General features: G+C 43.7%; 1 long non-coding RNA gene across 1 annotated transcript in view; it reads left to right on the forward strand.

Annotated features, from left to right (window-relative positions):
• Positions 1–23677, forward strand: part of LOC144774021 (uncharacterized) — a 538416-nt gene that overhangs the window by 185384 nt on the left and 329355 nt on the right. Inside the window, exon 2 of the long non-coding RNA XR_013600087.1 lies at positions 2161–2233. This is a non-coding gene — a long non-coding RNA (uncharacterized LOC144774021). The remainder of the gene's footprint in view (positions 1–2160; positions 2234–23677) is intronic.

The following is a 23677-nucleotide window of genomic DNA, read 5'->3' on the forward strand; positions in this document are numbered from 1 at the left end:
GAGGACTGGCCCTTTTACTTCTGTTACACGGTATGTCTTATTTAGTCTGTAAGCACTATTTTCTTTAATGAGTTTCTCCTCCTGCAGGCACGACATGCTTTTCTGTAACATTCAGCTCGCCATGCACACTTTCACTTTCCAAGCAGGCCGTAACAATGGCGGTCGCTACTTTGAAGTAACATGGGTATCGCATTTACAAAAGTTTGAGCTATTGGCATTGTAAGTGACAATGCCTTTTATATGTGTTAATTATCAGAACAGAGAAGTATTCTGTAGAAATAGTTACATTCAGAAGCCTTCCTGAACCAGGCAAGTAACCTATGAGTTCCCAGGTAATCTTCATTCATTAGATGGGCAGATATGTACCTTGCATTTGGAGGGAGTAAAGAAACTTGTATGAGACATGAAAGACCATATGGGAGAAAAGGTGAGTGGGAATTCACCATGAATTCATTTAAACAAGGGACAAAGGAAATTGAAACCAATAAAAAAAGAATCCTACAGAGTAAACGGAGAGGCATTTTTTGAGAGTGAAAATTTAAAGAAATGTCTTGTAGAAAATGTACAAAGATCTAAGAGGGGCTAGATGGTAGTCTTGAAGATCAATAATTGCAATAGTCCAGATTAGGAAAATGAATAGTGAACGTGAGGCTTTTATGTTCATTGACTAGAGGACCTGTTTGTGAACTTGTAGTGCTAGAAAATAGATAGAAAATAAGAACTGTGCTGTGTGAGAGGAAAAAACAAGGCATTACAATAATTCCAAGACCCACAAAGCCCATGGTTCAAGACCCATGATCCAGAAAGCTCTGGAAAGTGGATTTATTTGTGTTGGAATGTAGGCCTCGAGTAGTTCATAAGTCAGCTCCCCAATGACTTCACAAATAATTAGGACTAGAGAGTCCTACTGCAACTACAAGAACTCTGAACTTGAAAAATGGCAGCCGTTTTAAATGAGAACTAACTAGACCATGTGTGGGGGTGAAACATTTGAATGGTTTTGTTCTATAAGATTGGCTGCCTTATTCTTAAAGTCTATAAAAAAATTTATAGCGTTCCCTCGAAGTAATGAGTCTTACTTCTTGAATTCTACATATAGCTACTTGGAGAATAATTAAACATTCTAAACCATGTTACTACTAGCATTTTTCACTTCACATAGATTTCAGCTGCATAGGTAAACTTTACAGATGGTTTCACAAGGGAGTACTTTGCACCTTTTTAGGCCTTGTCCACAGACCACTTTTAGTTAAAAGCTATCTGTGTGCAAAAGACGTCATGTTGACCATACCAACAATTTTGAATTGGCTTTGTGCAAATCCTTTGCTTACAAATGTTGGGCCTTCTTGTGCCTCTCATTTGGCTTTTTCTTATTCAGTGGTTTTGATTCCTCTTTATCTTTTTGCCCATTCCATGGAACATAGCTTCTCTACCGTCACTTTTGATTGGACGACATGTATACTTTCACTGCTCACTTTCCAGAAACTAATTTTTAGATGGGGCACAAGTTCTCTAGTTGCAAAACACCTATTGTCAGCTTACCAAGATCCTACATTGGGCTTAAAAGCCTGTATATTGCTTACCATTGGTTGGCTTTGTCACTCTCATTTGCTTCTTAGTCAATGACTCGTCTTGTGCATTCTGTGTTTGTCCTTTTTCCTGGAGCATTTCCTCTTTACTGGTGTCCTTTCTCCGGCACACTTTTTGGGAACTACTTTCTTCTTTTTAAATAAGCACTCCATGAGTGTGCATGTGTTTTCTAGCTGTCTCTCGTGTGTGATTCTCTCTCCCTTCCTCTGTGTTGCTCCTTTTTGCACAAATTTGTTGTACCAGCAGCGCTCTGACTTGCCCTCACCGTTGGGCTTATTCCTTCACCCTGTGTTCTGTCCCTCGTGTGCATCTCTACACCTTTCTTATTGCTCCCTCTGAGTTGTGACTCTTTTCCTTTTCTCCCCAACCCGCTCCTTTGATGTCGCCCTGTACTTCCTTGCACCTCTTTTTTAAAATTTATTTTTATTTGTAAGTGTAGCATTTTTTTTGTAGTGAAGATAGCAAATTGTTGCCTGCCCTTACACTTTTTAAATAAAGCTTTGACAGTGGTTATTTATTTTGCATTGCCATTTAGTGCATGTGTTTTTATTTCCCCTCCTTTCTCCTTAGCCTCGAGGTTGCCTGTTGCTTTCTCACTGTTGCTCTCCATTGCGTATCTGCACCTGCAAGTGTGGAGGGGCTGGTAGGTGACATTTATTTAAAAAATGTTTAAGGTAAAAACATTTTTTATACCTAAATATATATTTTTTTATTTACTGGTCTAAGTGGCATCTGCCAAAACATATTTTAAAAAATAACAAAATGAGTACAACAAGAGCTGAAGTTAATTTTATTGAGGCAGTAAATCTATGTGAACATTATCTTCAAATGCAGTCCTGCAAATGCCTTCCTGGTTATATAGGCCAAATACAATGAATACCTCTTTCGTCATTAACGCAATTGATCTAATCTGTGACATTGTTTCACCCAATCTACCCAAAATCAATGACCACTAGGAACAGCCTTGTATTAGGGACGACAAACAAACTATTGAAAAGAGTAATCCAGCTCAGAGCCACTCAATAACATCACGATAACCTATCAGTTCACAAGTTCATCAATTCTAATTTCTATCTCATTGAAAATGCAATGTGTCAAATGATTAGTTCGTCAACCGCTAAGGGTGTTTTTCATCATTCTGTAAAAACAGGCAAGATCACTCCAATTGTGTAAAAGTCAAACCTTGGCCCTAGCCTGTTGATTAGTTTCAGACCAGTCTCCAACTTACCCTGACTAGGGAAAGCCATTAAATGGGGTGCCTCAAAAACAGCTAATCAAATATAGAAATGGCGCCCACTTGCTTGCTGAATACCAATTGGGTCATCACTTATTAACTGAGGATAATCCAAGCCTACTCATTGCTAGATATATTAGTGGTGTTCAACACTATTGACCACCCTAGGCTGCAAGATACCCGGGTAATCAAGTTCTGAATTGCTTCTCTTCCATTTTAACACATCTTTTTGTAAAAACCTTCTGTATCAAAGAGATTCTGACCTCAAAGTCCTCTCACAAAACTACAGAAGTCAATGGCAAACTACTTTCTCAGACTGAGTCTCTGGAAAAAAGTCCATCCTCATGATCGCAAGCTGAAAAATACATTCAAACCTTTCCTATGTGATGAGCTTAAATTGAATGGTTCCCATCCATTCCCCAACAATACAATCTTAGTTTCATAATGAATAACATCTTATTGCTATCTTCACGCATCAAAAATCGAGCCAATTCTGTAAACTATTTCCTGCACTGACTTGAAATAAAGACCTTTTGGCCTCTGACTGAAAGCAGTTGATCATCATTTAATCATACTCTGACTAATCTTTGGTAATGCCAACTTAGCATCGTGGTTCCTCCAAGTGATTAAAGCTGCTCGTCAGGCTGTGGCTCAACTTGTTTCTCAAGAGCTTCCCCTCAGTTTTCTGTGACTGGCACTGGCACGCAATCAAGGTCAAAGTTGCATTTAACATATGGTGCCTTCCTGGACCAAGGTGGCCATGAATCCCGGTGGCTTATGATCAGCTCTCTGTTCTAATGCTATGGTGCATGGCTGGGGGTGTAGCAGAATCTGCTGCTGAGGTGTAGGAATGTGGCATGCCCTTTGAGGTGGTGTGCACAGAGACCCACCGGCAGCAGGACCTGGTGATGGTGACTTTTAGCCTTATCCGATCTGGCTATGAAACCGCAAAGGATGATGTAGAGCGGATGGTGGTGTTTCTTGTTTGGCTAAGTACCCGGGTGAGAAATGTTGACTGGGAGATGCATGCAGCGGAAGACTGTGGTGAAACTAGGAATGCGATTCCCTGTAGCTGCATTCCGGTTGCTTGCGGTGACTGGAGATGAGCAAGAGAGACAAGGCTGTACCCTCATGGCTGGTGACTGATACCATTATGACACTAGAGGCAGATAATTCTACCAAACAGCATGCTGGAAGTGATGCCCTGTTAGCAGTGACCATGTAGGCTTCTCCTGTACTCCAGAGACCTGCGTTGATTAATCCTTTTTGTGGATTTTCTACTGTGTAGGATAGAAGCTGAGGCGCTACTTCTCTGATGTAGCCCTGACACAGTGTTTATGAAGAGAAGTAAGGAGGACAAACTGACACAGAGAGGTAACAGACAAAATGCCTGGAGGAAACCCTCCGAGACTTAAATGACTGAAGGTGACACGACCTTACTTCAGTCTGTCTATGCAAACTTGGGGGATAAGAATGCAACAGTAGCTTCCATGGAAAAGAATATAGTGCAAGATGGAGAGCTTTGCAAACTGTACACACAGTGGAATGGAAAGTAGAAGCTACAGAGAATGGGGTACAAATTCTGCAGGATCAGGTCGGCTCCTTGCACTTTATCGTGGGCATTTACTCCCGGGGTCCGCTCCTAGAACGCGGGACCAACATTTTGGGAGTTTTGTTTAGCGGGACAGACTTTACGGCCCGGGGGAGATAAAAGTGAGGATGGCGCAAACGCGCAGCGGGTGCGCCTAAGGCAAGCCCGTCTGCGCCTGGCCCCCGCCCGGCCCACGCCCTGACGCCATAACCCCTGTGCATTTCTCCACAGCACAGAATCTTATAACATACTCATGAGACGATTTGCTAATGCTGAATCAAAAGAGTAAAACCTCTTGTGGTACGCCTCTTGATCTCAGAAAAGAGCCAAAGAGGTGCGAACACTGTAGGCTGCAGTACAGATATACGAAAGTGAAGAACTTGAGTATTCAGGAAAAACCAACACACATGGTTCATATTAAGGTGATTAAAGCAGTGTTAATTAATGCACGCTCACTAGTAAAACATAACATAGAACTATCAGAATTGATAGAAAGTCACAAGTTAGATATGGCCTTTATAACCGAGACCTGGGCAGATGCAGCATTAGATCCAGAGCTGACATTAGCACTCCCTGCAGGTAACTATGATTAGAGCTGATAGAAAACACAAGCGGGGGGGGGGGCTTGCCATCATCTCCAGAGAAGGATTGAGAGTGGTTGGATGTTCGATAGGCAGCTCACCGGACTGTGAAACATTATCTTTCCAGATAATACTTAATAACAACTATGCGCTAAAAGGACTTCTTATAAATCGTCCACCGAATGCACACACCCCGCTGATGGAAAATATTAACCCCTTTTTGGAGTCCAGTATAAACTGTTCAGACTTTACAGTATTAGGTGATTTTAATTATCATCTAGAAAGGGAAAATGACAATAAATCAGCAGCGCATATTGATGCAATGGCGAGTTTCTCTCTGGGGCAGATAGTCAGGCAAGAGACACATATTGCAGGGCATACCCTGGATGGAATCTTCACTTCTAATCCCAGGGTAGAAGTGTCGGAATTATTCCTGTTCCGTGGTCGGAACCACAAAGCCATAATATTCACTGTACAGTATTACCTGGCAACAAACAATATTAACCGACACCCAGGCCACAGTCGTCTATCAGGACTGGGCAAAAATTAACATCCCAAATCTACAGGCCCTACTACGTGCATCAAAAACAAATTTAGAGCTTGATTCTAACGCTATGGTTAATAGAGTAAACACCTGGGTTAAAGCAGCGGTAGATATAGTAGCCCCCAAAAAGAGCCCTCGCCCCAAAAGTAAAAAACCCTCTGAACCTTGGTTCTTAAAAACTTAGGGAACAGAAAAAAGCATGTAGAAGGTCCGAAAGAAAGTGGGGAGTTAACTATGATGAGGCGAGGAAAGCTTAATATGCACACACCTTGTCAGAAAATGATTTTAGAGGAAAAAAGCAAATATTTTACACAGACCATTTTGGAGGCCAAGAACTCCAGTAGAGAGTTGTTTGACACAGTGAAAAAACTAGCCAACCTTCCAGGGAATTCTCAGAAGATGAATAGTCTGGAGTTTTGCAACACTCTAGGACGATTCTTTACTAACAAAGTGGAGACAGTATACAAAACCTTTAAAGATAGTAACAACCCATCTTCTAATAGAACCAAGCCAGGGCCACATACATTAGCATCTGGCACTCATTTTTCCTTCCTCCCGCCCATGGAGGAACAGGTTACCCAAGTGGCAAAGACTACTAAGTCAGGAGCCCCATCTGACCCATGCCCTCCTAAAGTTTTTCATATCTTCACAGAAATGATTAGTGAGCACAGTTCCTAGAAAATTCACCGTCCAAACAGGTAGAAATCAATAAACTGAAGAACCAACGCAGGAGAGAAAAAGAAAAACATAAGAGAATAACCCAAGACAAAAATTGGGTGGACCTGCAGATAGCAGCGAAACAAAACAATCAACGCGCATATTGGAGCATAATTGCCAAAGAATCTGGCACGAAAAAAGCACTACAAGCCACTCTGGTGCCCCCAAAAGAATGGGAACTCTACCTTGCTAATTTATATAAAACTAATACCAACTCAAAAATGGACCATAATTACGATAGGAACTTAGAAATAGAAATAAAATCATTAAACAACGTAACATCTACCCCTTTTTCTATCGAGATACATATAAGAAAGGCGAGAACAACAGGAGCAACTGGTCCTGACCAAATTCCAATCAAGGTCCTCCAGTCCAATCCCAAAGAATGGAGCAAGATGCTATCTCCCCTCTTCAACTACATTTTTAAAGCTGGGGAAATCCCCAAATCTTGGAAAGGGAGCATCATACCTATACACAACAAGCATTGGCATTGCCAATAGGTCTCGCTTGGGGACCTTATAAGTATTAGTTTTGCAGCACAATATCCGATTATGCAACAAGGATATTGTGCTGCAAAACTAAATACTTATAAGGTCCCACAAGCGAGACCTATTGGCAATGCCAATTCTTGTTCCACCTTGGCTTTATTTCTCTACTGCGCATGCGCATCGGGGCTCCTATGAGGCCACAGATAAAATGATGGGGGGCCGGTGTTTACGGTCGGAGGGGAGATTAACACCCAGGCGGCAGAAGAAGAAAGCGGAGAAACTTCGGGGGTGTCTGTGGGGGTGGGGGGGAATTGGTGGCCACGAAAAGTGGAAAGTAAAGGAGCACGCACACACACACACAAACGCTTTGACATACACAGGCAAACGCACACAGATGCTTTCACATACATAGGCAAACATACACAAGCATGCACACACAGATACACACACACAACCCCAGGCACGCACACAGACACAGATGCGCATACACGCCCAGGCATGCACACACAGGCCAAGGTACGCACATGCACACACACAGATTTATTTATTTATTTTATTTTTAAAGTTGTTTATAGCGCTAGATTGACCCGTAGATGCGCACACCTATACAGGCACACACACATTGAGACGCACACGTCCCAGAGTGCACACACACACACACACTGATGCACACACACACACAGATGCGCACACATACACAGGCACAACACTGAGCTTTGATGTTCGCTACAGAGATGTTTTCCAATTACTGAAAACTGGTTGAATACTCGTTACAATCAACAAGTAGAAACCCTTAGTGCACAATTTGCACCACAGCGGGGATTCCATCTTGGATGCAAATTTCTTTTGCAGCACATCGGGATGTCGTGCGCCTAAGATGGAACGGAGAAGGGGATCGTCTCTGCGTCTAAAATGCAGTGGGCAGCCTTGCGCCTCAGTGAGAGAGAGAAACTGAAAGCAGAAAACGTCTGCAGTAAATAACCTTCCCTGCACTGAGATTAATTTTAAACACAGCGAAGACAAAGTGCAATCCAACTGAGGGGGGGCAAGATAATGCAGCAAACATCCAATCTTAATCCAACCAAAAAAAAAAAAAAAAGCTTGCCGATTTCGATTACTGGCACTTTTATATACAGTGCTGCTCAGAATTGTAAATGCAGCTTTGTGAGAGGTGGTAGCACCAACAACCGTGTTAGGTGACAGGCAGAGGCCACGCGCGGCGGACATCAAAGGAAAAACTGATTAGGGGGAAGCAGATTGCCTTCAAGCAAGCCCCTTTAAAGCTCTCGCGTTTGACGTGGCCAGCAAGTGGGGGTAGGAAAGGGAGTGAGGGGGAGCAGAAGCCTTTGAGCACTGGATAATTAATGTTTCTGCTGACGGAAGGCAAAGAGTTGTCAAATATATTCAGTTTCTTGTTTGGATTGTTGCTTAAGTCCTGTGTTAACAGTGGAAGAAGGAGAAGTTTGAAGTAAACTGGAAATCAAAGCGGCCCAATTAACCACTTAATTTAGGGCAAGTACGCAGAGAGAGAAGGCAGGCGCTGGAGAGGGAGGGGGTGGGCTGCCCATATGGAGAGGGGAGTGGGCTGCCTGCTGGGCTGGGCTGCCTCTGATGATCTAATGCGAGTCACGGAAGGCAGGCTAACAGGTTACACAGTAGACCATGGGCTCACGAGGCGGTAAAGTAGAGACTCTTATACGGGGTTCAGTCAGTAAGGAAATTGTGTTCACGTCACATGCGCTATCACATTAAACATACAAAAGAAACGTATAAAAACACAATGGGGAGGGTGGGACTGCAACGGTGGATCAGGTGGGGTTATTGGAGGAAGGACGGGCAGGGAGGCAACATAGAAGCTGGCGTATTAGGGAAAAAAAGGTGTGGGACTGCGAGGAGCAGTCGAAGCAAAGATGAGCTTGGAGAGTGTGGGGATTTACAAGGAGAGCATGGGGAACAGGGATGTGAGGGGAAGCAGTACAGAGTTGAGGCCTAGAAAGCACATGCAGTCCAATGGAGTGCTGTAAAAAAGTAATTCCCGGAAGTGGGAAAAATGTAAGTCATCCATGCAAAATGATGGTAAAGAGGTTACCCTACCGAAAAAGAGCAAACACTAGAAGAGGAAGAAAGACGTTGACTAAGATGCTAGAAAAAAACATTAACAGCCCAGTATCGTCCTGTGCTCGATGTCCTGGTGCAGTTTGCGCTATGTAGCGTGATTGGGCGAACGTCCCAGTAACCCGGTACTGGAAGCCAATAAACCGTTCTCCCCCACTTTTTGGGATACATCTGATTACAATGTCACATAGAAACATGTCCAAGCAGAAGCTTCCCTGTATATCACATCGTGCATCATCTATGCCCCGTTCTATCAGAAGCGAAGTCTAAATCGTCATAGTTTCTTGTTTGGATTGTTGCTTAAGTCCTGTGTTAACAGTGGAAGAAGGAGAAGTTTGAAGTAAACTGGAAATCAAAGCGGCCCAATTAACCACTTAATTTGGAGCAAGTACGCAGAGAGAGAAGGCAAATGGTGGGGGCCTGAAGGAGGAGGGGGTGCGAGGGATGAGGGAACACGGCCTGGGGGAAGCTGGCTGGGGAGAGAATGCAGAGCGCACGCTGGGCGAAGCCCTTTGATGTGCTGTGAGCGGCCGGGAATGAATGATTAGGGGAGGAGAAGCGGGAAACTGAAAGTACGGCCGGCCTGCGGCCGGCCATGAATAATTAGGGGAGGAGAAGCCCTGGCCGTGAATGCGCGTGCATGTTGCTCACGTGGTTCACATGAACTGCATGAAAACGCCATGAAAACGCCAGCAAAAAGCTGGTGGTTTCATGATGTTTTCGCCACTTGAATTCTCGCTCCGCTCGATGCACATGCGCGCATCGATAGGTCGCGAGACCTAAAAAGGGATCAAGACTGCAACCTGGTAATTACAGACAGATAGCCCTTCTGGACGCCACAGGAAAGATCTTTGCGGCAGCGGTATTAAATCATCTTAAAAACTGGGCCTTTTCATCTGGACTAATTCCTCTATACCAGGCAGGATTTAGACCAAAGCATTCGGTCACTGACAATATTGCAATGCTGCAAACCATACTAGACAAATACGTGACCATTAAATCCCAGCCAGTATATGCCGCTTTCATCTTCTTTTTTTTTTTTTTTTTTTTTTTTCTTTCCACCGCGTTCGACCGAGTGGATAGAGGAACACTGGAGAAAACTTAGCAAAATGGGCATCCCGGACCAGCTATTACGTATATTAATCTCACTGCACACAGATACCTGGTGCCAGGTCCAAATGGGAAGAGAAAAGGGATTAACTAGACCCATCCCGATCCCAAACGGCCTTCGACAAGGATGCCTTCTCGCTCCCCTATTGTTTTCACTTTACCTCAGTGATATGCCTCAATGTCTTCAGCAAGTACCCAACTTTCCACCAAAAATAGCCTCCCACAATATAAATACTATGTTGTATGCAGATGACATAATTATATTAGATCTAACTCCATTCGGTCTACAAAGAAGCCTTCATGCACTGCATAACTACACGGTGGAAAATTATCTAATGCCTAACATCACAAAAACAAAAATAGTTTCATTTTCAGGAAGGAAAAAGAGCACAAAATTCAGTTGGACCCTAGGGGGGAAAAAAGGTGGAAGAGGTAAACGAATATAACTATCTAGGCAGAATTTTTACTAAGTCTCTTCAAAATCGGTCACACACTCTGAATCTGACCCGGAAATCTGATGTACACGCGGGAGCTCTCTCAAGGTTATATGCAGCATCAGGACAAAGGCATTTTTCTTCTTTGCTCACAGCATATAGCGCCAAGATCCCGCCAGTACTGTCATATGCTCTGGAATATATTCCAATAAACCAATGGAGCTTCTTGGATTTGAAAGCAGGAAAAATCCTATGGAAGTTAACGAAGGTGTCGCAGGTTGTACCAGAACAAGCTCTCCGCCTTGAGTATTCACTAACCAGTTCCTATTCCCGAGGAATCGCAAATATCATCAGGTGGGTGTATAATCTCCTTCACGCGGAAGAAGGAACGCTTTGATCTCTGCTCAAAAAAGAAACATTTGACTGCGACTCCTTCAAACATGTATTCTCAAAAAATGTGTTGGTTGCTTTGAAGTTATCAGAGACTAACATCAACTTGTTACTAGTTTGGACATCAGCCCAGTTGAAACTCTTTTTAAAGCACTTCACTCCAAGACTTAGTTTCGACCTCGACTCCCTGTATTGCTCCAAACTGTCTTTATATACGAATCTTACTGAAACTATAGTTTTCAAGAAACCTCAGCAATATATTATTTTTTATTTAAATCATGGGGTCAGGAAATCGATTGTTCTGCTTCGATTTGGGATACTACCTGTAAAAACCGTAACATCTAAATGGCACTCAAAAGAAAGCTCTATGTGTAATTTGTGTGAAGGCGGGGAGCAGGATTTGGAGCACTTGATATCTATTTGCCCAAATGCGAAAGTGGTAATGGCAAGAAAGAGGTTTTTATAACCAGTATATACCAAATGTGCAATTAACTCAGCAAAGGAACTGATTATTTTATGTAAAGCACCACCTAATGAATTTGTTTGTTACAATTTTTATACATTTTTAAAATAATTTTTTACTTTGTATTAGAATGACAATTTTAGCAAAATGGTGTAAATAATGGATTATTATGGATGCAATATTTGTGGTTCTCAGTGGAGTACCAAATAAAATAAAATAAACTTGTTTAAGAGTGTTTAAGATTAGTGAGCAACTCAGAATAGTATTCTCTGAAATAACACAGTCAGGTCTGTTCCCAGAGTCATGGAAAACAGCCTCAGTTCGGCCTCTATTAAAAAAAAAAAAACCTCGATCCTAGTAGCTATCGGCCGATTTCCAGGATTCCCTTCTACTTTAAGGTGTTGGAGAAACTAATTAACAGGCAGATTACAGCCTTTATTTCCGATGGAGATCTAGACCATTCACAATATGGGTTTAGAGAAGGCCACGGAACAGAGACTGCTCTGGTTACGGCAGTAGAGGAACTCAGAAGAACATTGGATGCAGGAAGGAAGGCTGCCTTCATTTAGTTGGACCAATCGGCGGCCTTCGATACTGTCAGCCATGAAATTTTAATTGGTAGACTAGAGGAGTTGGGTTTCCAAGACACCACCCTCACTCTACTGTCATCCTACCTAACAAACAAAACTTTTGTAGTAGAAATGGATGGACTGGCTTCTAAATCTTTCAAACTGCCATGTGGGGTGCCTCAGATTTTAATCCTTGAGCCCCACACTTTTTAATATTTATGTGGCCCCTCTGGCAACGATTATGAGGCAATGTGGCTTCTCAGTTGTCTCCTAAGCCGATGATACGCAGGTGGTGGTATCAGTGTCAAATAATAATGAGGAGACAGACAATTTTTTTTAACATCTGCATGTCACAGATAAATATATGGATGCAGAACAATTGCCTTCATTTAAATGGTGAAAAAACAGAGGCTTTGCTACTAAGGTCAGACACCTCTTTTTGGTCCCCAAGATGGTGGCCGGCTGATTTGGGCAAGTGCCCAACTCCTGTCACAAAGGTCAGGAACCTAGTGGTAGTATTTGATGAAAGACTGACATTTGAATGTCAAATCAATAAGCTTGCCTCCACCTTTTGGGGCATTTTAAAAATGTTTAGGAAGATCCGTCCTTTCATCCCCTTGGATGCATTAAAAACTGGGTTCACAGCACTGGCCCTATCACGACTGGACTACGGCAATGCCCTATATGTGGGACTTCAGTCACAGTTCCTACTCAAACTTCAATGAATGCAGAACTCAGCGGCAATACCGATTCTGGATATCCCTAAATATGAACCAGTCTCCCATCGACAGATCTCCACTGGCTCCCAGTGGGAAAGAGAATTACATTTAAGTTGCAATGCCTAGCATATAAGGCCCTACAGGGGAAAGGGCCACTGTATCTGAGGACACACCTCAGGAAATATATGCCAGCTAGGGGTGGGGGGGGGGGGGGGGAGGGGCAGGAGCTTCCAATTAGGAACAGCAAAGATCTGGAAGTCTATACCTATGTCGATAAAAAACAGCAAGTCACTGATGTCATTTAGAAGACTGCTGAAAACATGGTTATTCACTAACTGAAAGGTCAGAAGTACAATGAATCTGCAAAATGTCAGCGTTCCCGCCATTCCCAGCGCCAAGACGCCCTTGGGCATACCCGCTCTCTATAAGTCTGTAAATCAAATCAAATACTATCACTACCTACAATTACGTCACTGGGCATAGCAGCCAAAGGTGATAGAAGCGGCAACAAGAGATGTGACACAAATTGAACACTTTGTGAAAAGCACAAAAGGGAGCAGAGGCGCAATCTCTTTTCTATACTCTCTACTGCCTCACATGCTACCCTCCCCCAAAGCCACGGTACACAACTTTTTGGGAACAAACATACGGACACGAAATACAGCACAACCAATGGAAGGCACTATGGAAAGATATAATACGACATAACTGCTCCATGGTCATGAGAAAGGCCCACTACAAAGTGCTGTATGATTGGTACCTCTATCGTACGAAGCTACATAAACTTTTCCCCAACACATCAGAACTTTGTTGGAGGAGTTGTGGACTGCGGAGAGATTTCCAACATATATGGTGGTATTGTCCTTTGACCCGACCTTTCTGGGCCAAGATCCTGGCTCAACTCAAGGAGATGCTAGGCTACCCTTTGCCTCTTACCCCGGACTATGTCTTATTAGGCCTTAGAGATGACTCTCTATGCCACCAGACCTGATCGGATCAAGCAGTAATTTGGTTATGCCTGGGGGCAGCCAAGCTGGCATGGAAGAAAATGGAGGCTCCCGCCCTCACGCAATGGCTTGCGAAATTATGGCATGCCATCACTGTGGAGAGAATAAGCTCCATCTTTCTGAACAAATTCAAGAACTTCAAGAATATTTGGGGCTCACTGGGCTCCTACTTGTCATGGGGCCTCCCACTCGTGCTCGAGCACTACACCTATTTCAGATCTAGGGTTACAGTCTGCCTCAGATAACACCCATGAGCAACCTTGCTCTAGAGATTTCCCCTGAGTACACAGTCTTATATTCGTATCTTTTGGTTTCCTTTTTTTTACCTTTTCACTTTTTGTTGGATTATTTTGGATTAAGGAGGGAAGGGGGAGGTGAGGGATGTAAGGAAAATTTAAATGTTAGTTGCGTTTGATATTAACATGTTGATATCATTGAGGCAGGAAGTAAAGTGGTATCATTATGGGATATGCCGTGATACTACGTCTGATGCTGTACCTATTATTAGCTTTATGAAAGAAAAACACGGGATGTATACGAGATGTAATATGTCTCCAACGATTACACTGCATGTTATATTTCTCACAATTGGCAATAAAAAGATTCTTGAGGAAAAAAAAAGAATTGACCATGTGATCCAATTAAAACTTTTAACATATTGGGTATGAATCTGGAATACTCTGGAACTTGAGATTTTTAGAAAAGCCCTGGAGGAGATTCTCAGTTTGGATACGTGAGTTCGAACCCCTTGGTTAAGGAAGATAAAAGCACTGTGTGAACCTGTTAAGATGGAGGAGGTATGGCTCACTCATTCCTAATAAATGGCTACGGGTGTTATTGTAAATTTTAAACAAGCATACTATAAAAGTGGCCCGTGCTTTGAGTCATTTCCAGATAGAATATGCCCAGCTCAGGCCAAAACCCTGTATATTAAGCTTAGAATCGGCACACTACCATTTAATTCCTGTACACGGTCATGGGACAAAATCAGCTCCCTAACTCCCCAAATGTCCTTTTCTGGTGATCACTTTTTAGGTTTTGCCTACGCAATGCGTACGAAGTACGCATGCGCTAGCAAAATCTAATGATATCCTCTATGTGGGGTCGGGTATCTGCCCCCTCCTCCCATTGGCTAGCTCCATAAATGGAGGCTAGCCATTGGTAGAGGGCTCTGTCTGTCAATCCCAGACCAGATTCGGGGGCGTTCCCGAGAATTTTTCCCTTTTGGCTACGTCACGCGACGTCAGCCAAAAGCCGGGAACGCCCCCGAATCTGGTCCGGCATTGCCGGCACCTGCATCAGCCTTCCTGCTCGGGACGATTGCACAAAAGTCGCTCGATAGCCCCTCCCTCCCGCTCCGTGGCAGCCCGTTTCCCTCCCTCTCCTCAGGCCGGCCAGCCGAAAGAAGCAGCTGTCCGCCTCCAGCCAGGGCCGCGCTGGGATTGGCCCAGCCGGCCGAGCCTCCACCACGTCATCGGGAGGAGGAGTGGAGAGCAGGAAGCAAGAGATCTGCCGGAAGATGTCCAGGTGAGTGCTTTGTTTTTTAGTTTGTTGCTTTGTCCGTGTGTGTGTGTCTGTTCCCGCCCCTCACCCTCCCGCTGTCAGTGTGTGGCCGTTCCCGACCCCCCTCCCGCTCTTCGTGCCTTTCCGCCCCCCCCTCCTCCGTTTACCTCGTGTGTGGCCGCAGGACGCAGTAACCCGTTGCAAGGAGCCTTCCGGTGCTGTAAAAAGCGGGATTAATACGTGCTCTAACCTCCGCGCTGCTCCTCAGATAAAACGCTGTGCACAGTGGCACGCGGATGTTGTAAGCAGCTTCACAAGAGTTTGCACCCGAGTTAGGACTCTGAGTTTTACGGTAATTACTAGACCGCTGTGTTTTTGCTCTCACACTTTTCGTCAGGAAAAACTGACAGCATTTGTATGGGCACAATACTCACATTCCGAGATAGCACACCTGGTAAGAGCGAAAGTACAGTGTATTCCCGCAGTATTCCTAAATAGGAGGCGCAGAAACCAGAATACGTTAAACCCACCCCTGGGTAATAGGACACCCATAATATCTGTATTTACCAGGTGCGGTATTACCGCACCAAAATACCGAGGCAGATCTAACGAGGCTCTTAGTAGGGCCTACGCCTGATAGGGGAGAGGCAGGTGTAAATCACGGGTGTCATCCTAAACGCTTTACATAGTGCATAACAGAAAGAACCCCTAAATCATTCTGTATCCAGTGAAGAAGGCCAAGTTAGATCCAGGCATACAATGTACAGCGCTGCGAGGCGTCCTATTATAAACTAGGCTCTTTATAAGCATACACGTGAGAGGGCCTGGTGGTCGGTCATGAATTAGAGCACCTGGTGTATCTAGCACAATCTATTAGTGGGATAAGGCGAAGGAATGCCATATTTCCTCTCAAATGACCTAGGCTCGTTCCTCACAATTAGCAATGCACCGGCTGTGCACGAGGAGCTAAGCAGCAGAATGAATGCAAACAGTTACCATGACAATGTGACAGGGCATTCCCTATTGTTGTCATTATTGTTTTCTTTACAATGTTTGTCTTGTTTTCCGCTGACTGGGCTGAGGTCCCTGGCTGTGTTTGCTAAAAGCCACTGTCAGGAATAACAGCTGTGGCATCTGACAGCCTTAGACGGGTGTCTGAGGTCCCGCCTGGGGAGCAGTGTATCTGACACGTCACAACGAGAGAGAGTGTGCGTGAGGGCGAGGGAGGGAGAGAGAAAAAAGAGGGACAGCAGGAGAAAGGCAGAGAGAGATAGAGATTGAGTGAGAGACAAGAAAGACAAAGATGGCGAGACATAAAGTGAAAGGGAGGGGTGTGTAAGTGAGAGGACAGAAAAGAAGCAAGAGGAGGGATCAAGATAAGTGGTGCATGTGAGAGAAATAATGAGGGAAAGAAAGAGAGCGGAGAGAAACGAGACAGAAAGGGAAAATAAATATCGAGAGGATGTGGCCTAATGGCCAGACCTGGCGATTTTGGCGCCGGAAAACCAGATTCGTGTCTCGGCTTCGGCTCAACCTCCAGTGATTCTGGGCACATCACTTAATCTCAACTTGCCTACCTAAAATGAATGCGTCCTTGTGTAAGGTAACTGGTGCTCATGTAAAGCTCTCCAATACCTTCTGGTCGAGTTCGCACTATATAAAACTGCAACAAAAAAAGAGAGAAGGGGACAAAGAGGTGAGTAGGTGAGTGAGGGAGTGTAAGAGCAGGGTTAAAGAAAGAATGTCAGAGAGAAAAAAGAAAGGAAGAATGATAGATACAGATCAAGAGAGGGTCCTGTTAAAGAGAAACACAGAGAGAGGTAGAAAGAGGGAGGAGAGAGAAAGGGAGAAGGAGAAGGAGAGAGAGAGAGAGAGGTATAAGGAACAAAAAGAAAACGCGAATGGGTGGGACAGGTAGAAGGAGGGGGAAGAGAGACAGACTGAGACGGACTGAAAAAGAGAAAGAATGAATGTCAGGTAGCTAGATCGATCAATAGATAGGTCGATAGATAGATAGATAGATAGGAAGATAGATAGATAGGAAGATAGATAGATAGATAGATAGATAGATAGATAATGCGGAAAATTCAGAGAGAAAGAGTGAGAGCAAAATAGACCGAGATAGACACAGAGAACAAGACAAGGAAAAGGAGCAAGAAGGAAGTTGGAAATCTCCCAACAAGCATTTGTATTTTGCTGAAGGCTGCTTGGTTCTGTGGTAGGTTTTAATGACATTCTGCACTCCAGCCTGCAGCACTCTTCACCGATGCATCAATGCTCTGCTGGTAAATGTACCAAGATGAGAAGAGCGTGGAGAAATCGGTCGGTCTGCTTAAGGGATTTGATCTATATATGGATGAAACAGAATCAAGTTGACTCATAGTTCAAGATTTAGGTTTCTTGTACAGGGAGTGCTTTATTTACTTCTTTATTTTAGTTAACATACTGTACATTTCTTCATAAATATACACTTGCAAACCTACAATAATATTTAAAATTTAAAATAATCAATCGATAACAGATCTAGTCGTCAACAACCCTCGTAATCACACTATGTATTTTCTCCTGTGTCTGCAAATCCCTCTCTCCTGATTGGTCACATTAACTTTGATCGTTGGGCATCTAAAAAGAATAAATTGCACATATTCTATCTCCTGTCACACAACCTACTCATCTAGTTTTCATACTTGAAAGCCACCCCAGAACCCTCAGTTTCACGAACTGGAATCAATCCCAGTGGGTACCAGGTACAATCATGTTGCTTCGACAGAGTGGGCCATTCAGAGCAGAGAACATGAAATAACTTCTCAGGATTATATTTTTACAAGATGGTCAATGTTTGATGATGAGCCATAAAATAGCAACTTGTCTCATTAGCAATTTGCAGCATCCTCCAAGTTATACCCAAATCGCAAGACCCGATCAACCAAGGGTGTCTTACAACACCTAGTACTCCTTCACTGCTTGTTTGCCACCATGAGCCATAGTCTCTTTCAACTAGTAAACACGTAGGCGGCTATTGAGAATTTAATTGTATAAAGACAGGAGATGCTGCACCACCATTGTTGTACAAGAAGTGAGTCCCTTTTCAGATCGAATCAGGGCACAGCTGGTCTTGCGTTGCTTCTTTTCCAGTTCGGGGAGTACCCGTCCTGGCAGTTCAGGCTGGACTGTTCTTACTGATTTACATATAGCTGAGTCCAAAATGAAATGGCATGATGAGCAAAGAAGGAACGATAGATTGGGATGCAAGCATTCCTCCCATCATCTTTGGTGTGTTTATTTTTGGTTACTGGCATTAGTATTGTGCTCCCAAGGAATTACTTTTATGCATTTGGTCCTGTTTCCTAGTGGTAGATTAGATTAATAGGCGTTGGGTGTGATCAATAGTGGGGGTTGTGTAAGGTCATGAATATGGTTGGTGGGATGAGTAGATAGGATGGAGATGATTATGCACTGTAAGAGTGCAGGATATAGTCCCCAAAAGGGGGTGGTTGAAGGTTTTCAGCCAAGTTTACATTTTTATGCAGGGTGCCTCCGTGTGCCCCTGTTGCCTGCTTGTGCTGTGTGGGTGTGTGTGGAAGGCTCTGTGTGGGTGTGTGGAGGGCTCTGTGTGGCTGTGTGTGTGGGGGGCTTTGTGTGGCTGTGTGTGTGGGGGGCTCTGTGTGTGTTTGTGTGTGTCATTTGCGAGAGATAAAGCTAGTGGGATTGTAAATGACAATGCCATTTATTTATGTTAAAAATAAACATAAATAAAAATAATGTCAAGAGCAATGCCAATAGCTCTAACTTTAACAAAGGCAAAACCATTGCATTGTAAATGCTTGTTTGTTCTGTTGTCCTAGCTATGTCTTGCCTCGCAAGAAATTGATTATTCCAGTGTGCAAGTTGCTGGGCATAAATAACCTTTGGGAAGCTTCTAGGATCTTTAGATGTGACACAAAAGAGCTAATTGTGTTTAGCATGTCTAGATTTTTATTATGGGTATGGAGAATTAGAACTAATAAGTTAACTGTGATATTTTAGGGGACGGTCCATACCCTGTTTTAATAATTACGAGACACACATGTACTTTAAAAGGTTGTCGAGGATGAAGATCCTCCTAATTGGTTGACATCTGAGGGGGGTAAGTAGGGTTATTAGATGTATGTACTGTATCAGATCTAATTTTTATGTGTTTTAACTTGATGTTCCTTTAAAATCAAATTTTAAGTCTATTTATTGTATTATTGTTACTCTCGTATCTTAATGAGGCATCGAAATGCCAGTTTTATCTCATGAACTTTCATGGTTGACAAAGCCGAAATAAAGTATTGAATTAAATTGAAAACGTATTTTACTTTTCACCCGAAAATCTTTTTTAAACCTATACTTTTAGGAAATTATTCTTCCAGTGTTTTTCCCATCTCCTTCTTCTGAAGAGGAAAGGTTGTTAAGCTTGTTGGATGTGAAAGATGTTATAGCTATTTATCTTGATTGATTCAGTATGCTCAGAAAGACAAACTCCCTGTTTGTAACCTTTAACCTTTCTGGTCAGGTTAAAAAAGATGCCTAAAGAACTTTGTCATGTTTGAAGGAGACTATTCGATGAGCCTATTGTGACTCAAAATGAGACTATCTCAGAAAGTGTACTGTACAAGGCTGTACATCCAGATCAATGAAGGCCCGCACGCTAAAGTTCAAGGGGTATTATTGGAAGAGATTTGTAGGGTTGCTACCTGGGCCTCAGACCCCACCTTCATCAAACATTATAGATTTTAGAATGTACAAGCAGAACAGAAGAACTGATGTGTGGGAGTATTTCACTCAGCAATGGTATGATTGGTATTAGTTTTAACAGTGGTGTATTGGTTTATTTACTAGAAAGCAAATAAAGTTCACTGGGACTACATTGTTGTTTGTGGTGACGTTTGAATCAAAGGCCTGTCGTTGCTTTGGTATGCCTCAAATAGTAATGCCTGGGATGGGGATAGTAGAGATAATGACTTAATTACTTACTATCGTCATTACTCTTAGTCCAAAACATAATCTTCCCTGTCATTACAGCCATCCCACTCTCCCAGGTCCAGGTCTTTAATAAAGCTTTGAATTACAGTAAGTGCTTGGTAATTCCAGCCTTTTTGTAGTACCCAGTTGAGGGTAGGTGTTGTTATAGTTAGCATTTCCTGTTTTGTTTCCTGTTCCTTGTAAATGGTTACATTCCTTTTGTATTAAAGACTGGGACGAGGATGGGTTGGACTAAGAGTAATAAAAGTTACTGGTAAGTACTGGGGCCATTCAGGTACAAGAATGTATCCCACCACCAACCAGATGCTCAAGGCGAAATGGAAATAGCAGGCCAGACTCACAGGGGAATCTGGTATCCGGAAGGGGGAGGCTCCTTACCTTCGACGGAAGTAGTAGCAATGAGAGGCTCCAGGGGCAACATCACATGGCACAAAAGGAACAGGCATGGAAAAGGAACACAAAGAAGGTAGACAACAGGGCTACAGCAGGAACAGCTTCAGCAGAAGATCTAGGGTCAAGCTCAGGCCCTGAAGAAGAGGCAGGAGCTCCGTTGTCTCTAGAAATAGCAACTGATTTGCAGTGGGAAGAGTGGAACCAGTCGCCAAACCACAATAGTTAATTGCTGTATTTGAGATGAGCAAGATTTTCTAGGGTCTACAACAGCGAGGCTGCAGTGGAGTCTTCCTCTGGTACACACAAATACAGACCCAGCCATCAGACTAGAGAGAATGGCAGGCCTCAGTCGGAGACTCAAATAAGGTTGCGTGCCTGAAGCGAAGCAGTAAAAACATGATATAAGCTTCCTGCAATATTGTAAGACAGCATCATCATTTAACTGTAAATCCAACTTAGCAGTCGAGACAGGGGGATTTGAGGGGCGCATCATGGGTCAGCCCATGGTTGTTTCATGCGGACTCAAATTGGTCTCCTGGTAAGGAATTGCTCTACGGCAGAGGTCTTTAAACTGGGAGGCAGGCCCCTCTGGCGAATCACTTTGCTTATAAAAAGTTGGAGTTGCAATAGGCCACTCTGTAATGTTCCATCACTAACAACTTTTGTCACTCATTGCCTTGCTGGGAGTAGGCGTCAAAGGGTGAGGGCCTCCAAATAATCCGTAACCCCCCTCCCCGCCTTCTCATTTCAGTGAAAGAATCACATTTTGAATAGTTTTACACTTTATTAATACCAGATTGCCGCTAGCATGCTGGCAACCATGTACTTGATTACATTTTTAAAAGGGATAATGGGACACAATGGCACTGTTCAAATAGGGAGGGTTAAGGGCATTTAAACATTGCCAATCTTCTAGAATAATTGTAAAATATATTCTCACACTGGGGAGGAGGGGGCGATTACTTTTTTTTCCATGTGGGGCGCACCATTGAAATGGTTGAGGGCCACTGCTCTAAGGGATCATATTGCTAATGGGAGGGTACAGGACCATTATAACTGTGTCTCCGAGCATATCGTCAGTATCTTCTTAAAGGTACCATTGCTTCTTTCTACTTTGCCTGTGGGCAGTAGGTGATCAGCGCAATGAAAATCTTGATCTAACCATAGGGCCTTACAAGCTGCCTGAGGTTCCATTGATGAAGCGTGTTTTGCGGCCACTGTTAATTTGGCATGGTCACGGGGTATGCTTTTACACGTCCCGAAAGCATGCACATAATGACAAGAACATAAGAGTAATTTCCAGATTTTGCATGCATCTGTATAAAATCTGTCTGCGTGTACATAAAGGGGCTCCATGGGTGTGGGTGAGCAGTGGGGATAGCCTTTGCTCCCTTTTTAGACACTATATTAGACATTGTGTGACATGGCAGATTGTATAGCACAGACTGTGACTCAGGGCTATGGATAAAAGAAGGGTTCATATCATTCGGTTGCAGTGACATGTATCATGCCATCCCTGCCAACATGGGCTGCTCAGTGATAGAATCTTTTACTTTCAGGAGCTCAACTTAGCAAATTAAACAAATAATTTATTGTCGGTATGAGAAATAGATCAGTTCTCATAAAATACATAGCAACATTAGCACTTTTAGACAATGTGGCATTCTTAGGAGCCGAATCGGCCAGGGTACTGTCCCTTGAAACATCATCATGAGGATGCTGTGCAGTGCACTTCACTACTGCCACCGGCTCTGGTAATTGTAAATCATTAAAAAAGTTTTGGGCACATTGCCTATTTTTGTAGGGAGTTCCGGCAGAGATTAAGAAACCCCTGTGAATCTAGACTGTGAAGGACGAGCGTCGCCATACTGCTCAAAAGGAAAAATAAAATGATAATAACATAAGGTTAGTATCATTTGATTTTTCATATTGCAGTCAGTGGTGGGGCGGAGCTGGCCAGAGCAAGAGGAGGAGTGATTGGCAGTCCTTAAGTGCTCATGACTGTTTGGCCAGCCCTCTTGGGCCGGCCAAACAATCATGTGCACTTTGCATGTTCCCCACCAGGCTGCTTTACCCAGCCTAGTGAGGAACATGCACAGGCTCCCTGTCCCCGTCTGAGCGCTGAACCACGGTGCTCAGATCAATCACAACGCTGCATTTCAGCGTTGTGATTGGCTCAGGAGAGCCTGTGTGCCCGGGTGCTTCCTGCTGCCGGATGGAACAGGAAGTAGGAAGATGAAGAGGACGAGGACAGAGGAGAGGCGGCGAACTGTTGCAGGTAAGTTCTTTCACTCGATGCCACCCTCGCCAGGCCATCCCCCGGTCGCCCCACCACTCCCGTCGGATATCAGCCAATACTGCATCCAGAGGAGCCCAAAGTTTAACATCACTGAAAAATACGTTCTTTGAGTCCATGTATACAGGAACATTCTTTTCCTGAACTTGGATGCAAGTTCAAGAGACAGCGATAAGCCCTGCAACTTGAACTGATTTCACAGTTGGTAAATGACAACTCTTCACACAGCATACCCTGGTACTAAAACACCCTCACAGTTTTTGAGACATGATCCATCCATAAAATATGTTAACTCGATGTCAATAATAGGCACATCAATCAAATCAATACAGGTTTTAGTAATGTGGGCTGTAACCTGGACATATGCATGGAAATCTCCATCGTCACTAGAGGGCTTTAGAGAGGCAGGGTTCACAGCTGGATAATAGATTATGGTGATATGGGAAGTAGACATTATTTCATATCGAAACCGTTGAGCAGTGGAGAGGTGCTGGGTATCTGTAGCGAGGAGAGTGTAACCACAGAATGGGGCATAGCAACAGTAAAAGAAGGGAACTCAACACAATATTGTCAAATATTTCAACAAGATTGTCGAACTGTAAACTAGTTGGGAGCCCATCCTCGACTTGGTCCAGAATTGGGAGCAATAAGCTGTGGGCTTTTCTGATCCTCATGACTTTGTACCAACACACCAAATGTACGTCCATGATCAAAGATCGCCCGACCGTACTATGCTTCCATGTGGTCGATCCACCACTGGAGCCCCGTCCTGGCTTCCTGTGTCAGAGCCACCAGCTCGGAATAAGTGAGTCCCCTCTGGAGGTGGGATGCCTTCAGTCGCTGCAATGCTCTGTAGGGCAGCTGCCCCAGAAAGATGGCCTGTATCGATGATGATAACAAACCAACAATCCTGGCTAGCTGACATA

This window comes from Lissotriton helveticus, chromosome 1_1 (genome assembly GCF_964261635.1).
Source record: "Lissotriton helveticus chromosome 1_1, aLisHel1.1, whole genome shotgun sequence".
Classification (NCBI taxonomy): Eukaryota; Metazoa; Chordata; class Amphibia; order Caudata; family Salamandridae; genus Lissotriton; species Lissotriton helveticus.